Source organism: Pinus tabuliformis, chromosome 9 (assembly GCF_031772625.1).
Source record: "Pinus tabuliformis cultivar Carrire ecotype Pingquan chromosome 9, CPIR1, whole genome shotgun sequence".
Taxonomy (NCBI): Eukaryota; Viridiplantae; Streptophyta; class Pinopsida; order Pinales; family Pinaceae; genus Pinus; species Pinus tabuliformis.
The window spans coordinates 1935434215-1935439099 of NC_142307.1; positions in this window are offsets into that span (position 1 = coordinate 1935434215).

A 4885-nucleotide genomic window follows, 5' to 3' on the forward strand; every position below is an offset into this window, starting at 1 on the left:
TTTCTTTTATCTTTAACCCATGTATTTCAAAGAACAAACAAAGCAAACACATCTGCAATCCTAAGACCATTACAAAGTTGAAAGAAACATGTCTTTGCATAACTTTGCAAACTTCTCTGCTTGTATGTATTCAGACCAACAGACCTTAAAAAATGTAGTAACCTCCTATGAACCTTCACCCAAACATCAGCCAACTGAATCAACTAGACATACAATGTACTGATCATTTGCAACAACCATCCCTTGTAATTTTTTCTACATTTCTTCCAATAAGAATATTAAACATCTCAAAATACCGTGCCCTACTCAGAGAGGATAACAAGAAATAGACTAAACATAGCACTAGAACTAAAGGTTATCAGCCAGTATTATATATATTATATATGTGTTTGTTTGTGTCATTGGCAGATATACTTAAATTATCAGCTTGGTATGTTTAAGTCTTTGAAGAGAATACAATAACAGACTATTAAGATGACAGAGGATTCACATTATCAGCTTCTAACAGCATCCAGCCTGATTTTGGATATGGACTATGACTAGGACTGTTGACAATGAAAGAGATAAACATAATAAAATCCATTATTGTCGAGCAAGAGTTACAACAAGCATTTGAGTACTAAAAGCATGCTTGGTTACTAGTAGATGCTTCATATATATATTCAATAATAACAATTCATTTTCTTTAGCATTCAGACGCTTCATATATATTCAACAATAACAACACAAAGCTTGTTCATCAATAGACCTATTACTCGCGGAAGTTCTCAATGACAACAACATATTTTTTGGACAAACAGAATGCTTGCTTATTGAGGCATTAAAATCAAAATACTGTAAAAATTTTTCTTCAAAGCCTGTCAATGTTTCCAGCATTGAAGAAGATTGGACTATGTAAATGAAACAAGTTCAGCTCAATTAGGCACCTATGCCAGAGACTGCTTCATATGAATGAATACGACAATGTTAACAAAGAATCATCATCATGTTCAAATTCAGACAGAATAGACAGATTATGGAAGGATCCAACAATCTGCCACTGAAACAGAAACATCTGAAAATGACTTTTTGTGGATACCAAGACTCCAATACATGTAAAATTGATTTTCACCGGCAAACATTTTGGCGAGGTGCTAGATGCAACAAGGCTAACAACATTGGCACAAGGCCTCGTGTTCTGTATTAAACATTAACAAAAATTACATGAAATTCATATCCTTGCCATTGCATAATCGAAAAATATAGCGATTTAAAGCAATCGGCCTAAAAATTGCCGAGTACAATGATATAGCCCAAGGCCTTCCATGGGGCTGGGCTATTTTCCCCTCCTTTCGTTGCGGGATTGAATTCTCTATAACATGAGCTGCTGCTTGAAATTATGAATGAAATTTTCAGCCATTGCATTCAGTTTGTCCGTGGATAGGCCATCTAGGTTTGTGCCATCTTTAGTCCTAACACAGTTGGTCATATCTTCATTATGAGGAACTTCCAAGACATTGGATGCGGTCGCGGCCACTTTAGATTTGTTCATTCCCACATGAGAAAAGCTTTGGGTTGGCTCAACCAGAGAAGAAAAATCATGGGTTTTTCCTGAAAACTGAGGCGGAAATGGAGGATCAATTGGAGGAGAAAATTGATGGGTTTTTCTCAGAAAATCTGGAGGATTTGAAGACTCAAGCTGGGGAGACAAATGATGGGTTTTTGGTGAAAAAACGGGTGGGTTTGGAGCCTTACCCTTAGGAAATTTATGTTTTTTCGGCCTTGAAGGCTCAACCGGTGGAGGCCTAAATTGCAGCTCCTTTTCTTCTTCAAAATTCTGTCCATGTTTATCAAATGTAGTCCTACGCATATTGCCAGCTTTCTTCTTATTATTATTGCCATTGGTGGGACCTCTGCTAGAGGTGACTGCAATAGTCCCAATGACCAGATTTAATTTGTATAATTTTGATTAAGGATTTATTTTATTTTGGTTAATTTATTGACTAGGTTTAGTTTGGATGATTGAATTATTATAATATTTATTATTTTGAACCAAAATACAATTCTTCAATTTAACATTTCTATCGGCCTTTATTTGCACCTTTTGGGGCAATTGCTAGTTTATTTCTTTGTAAGTCTGGTCTCAGTGGACGTTAACCATCATCATCATCATCACCACCACCACTTAGGGTTTAATTACCTACCAATAAAATTAATCTATAAATCATTAAAAATAAAATAAGAAAAAAATAATTTAATCTTAATTAAATCAAATCATTTATTACTTTCCTAGTTAGGTATTTAGTGGATTAATTAATTAATTAATTTGTTTCAGTAAAAATTAATTAGACTTATATTTTTATATATAAAAATTATAATTTAGTAATCCCTATTAGGTTAGAATAAAAAAATTTGAATTAATATTGAAATAAACTAATTATATTTAATTAGCTTACTAAATTAAAAGAAAAATTAAAACTAAAATTAGATACTAACTAAAATTAATAAACTAATTATATAAAAAAATTAAAAACTAATTATAAAAAATAAACTTATTACATTAAAATAAACTTATTACATTTAATCTATTTAAATCTATTTATTCATTTGTCATTTCATTAGAATTAGTTAGTTTTATTATTTACTAATTCATATTAGGTTAATTAAAATAAGGAATTTAATTAAAATAGATAAATTAAAATTAAATTAAAATAATTAAAACTAAAAAAAATAAAAAATAAAAATTGAATAGTATATGTAGTTTAGTTTTAAATTAGTCAGCTTCTATTTGAATTTATCATACATTAGGTATTTATTTATCTGTTCTAGTCGGTAGATTCTTATCTCAATCTATCATTTATTTTCAGTCCTGATAAGAAGAAGAAGAAGAAGAAGAAATTATTTTAACGTCCACGAGGCTAAAGATATCCCCTTTGGGGTTTGAAACATCGACATAATGATCATAGTACTGTGGATAATCCACATCATACTTTTCCAAAAAATGATCACAGAAGCTTAAAGTCTGAAATGGTTATTATTTCTAAATCATGTATAAAAACCCATCGCTGGGTTGAGTTAGGGAGGATTCAAATCCAGGAGAAGAGGTAGAATAATTTAGGAGCTTTCAGTCTGTTTGTAGAGGAGTTTCATCGCTTATTCGCACTATTGTAGTGGGATTGAATTCTTCTTTTCAGACAGAGATCGAGTTGTTGGCGGCAAGGGATTTTCACTACTGAAATCTTTTCAGGTTCTGTAACTTGATTCATATTCATAATAAAGTTTATTTATGTATTTGTTGTATGGCACTATTGTTTGCATCGATTATTGAAATAAATGTTTCCAGTTTTCAATTACATTTATGTTGTACAGACCTCTTACATTGTTAATGATAATCATGTTGATGAAGCATTATCACAAAGCTTGCAAGAATTTGATAAATGACTAGAAGAAGAAATCACAAATAAACTTGAAAGACCATCTACCACAAAATATGAAAATCATTATGAATTAAATTCAGAAAATCAATTTATAAATCAACAAGTACAAGTAGAAATTGAAATTTCCAATAATATGTGACGTGCTGTACAAATTTCTGAATTTGATCATGTTGATCAAATACAAAATTCAGGGCAGCTAGAGAAAATTCTTCAAGAAATCACAATTAGACAAGTAAATGATCTGGAATCTAAAATTTGTAATAAAGAAAATGCACAAGAATTCACAAATAGTAAATCCATTGCTTCTAATTCGCATTTTCACCTCTATCTTGATATTTTTGCTGATAGTAATCTATCTTCTTTGATTTAATGTTATTCTAGAAAAAAGAGAGGCTGATATAAATGAATTTCCTATTAGTTTTTATCAAGATAGAGAGACAATTATTGATCATTCTTCTGACATAAATGAACATGTGTTCCATATTCCTTCTTGTTTTGATACTTCATATGGGAGTGAAGAGAATTTTAATGAATGTCGTGAAGCTAATTATGATGATTACTCTGATATTGAGGATGTTGATTCATCTTCTCTTTTATTAAATCCTCATGATCAAAGTCAAATCACATGTGAAAATGAAGAACACTCTAACTCAGAAATTGTTTCAACTAGTTCTCATTTTCAAACAATTAATCATACTCATGATTTCAGCATTCAAAAACCCATTCCAATCTATGATTTTTATGATGATCGAATTCTCACTCATATTCATAGTCCTTGCCCTCTCTTTAACTTACAAGTTGGTGTTGGAAATCATTCTAATTCCATTATTCTGGGAAATCCTTGTGAAGAGGAAATTACTTCAAGTCAATCCCAATTGTGTTGTAACAATAATTGTATTACTACTGCAGATAGTGATTTGATTTTATTGTTGTACCTTCACTTATTTTGTTTGATTTCAGATTTGTTTTTTATTTTAATTTTTTAGTATTTAGATATCTTATGCTGGCATATTGAGCAGTTCAATATTGAACACTCAATTGATGCATTTCCTGAAAGGGAAAATGAAGTTTCAAATCATAATCATGAACATCAAGAGCTATTACTCTTCCAATTTCAATTGATGTTCATTTCTTATCACTTGTTACTTTCCTCTCAAAAAAAGTGCCAACAAGAGAGTGTATTTTCTGTATTCAGGCTTCTGTGATGCATAATGAATTAAGAAAAGTCTTTCGATAAATCACATAAGAGAAATTTTTGGCCGACACGTTTCGAACCAACAAGTGTGGTTCATCATCAGGACCAAATGAAGAGGCAGACCACGGCAAAGGCTTAATTAGAGAGCAACGAAGAGACATAATTTCAAGTAACTATTATATTTGAACAATAATATTTAAATTATGATATCAATTTATTAATATATTAAAAACAAATATTATTAAGTAACGACTATATTAAATAGCTAGTTTTT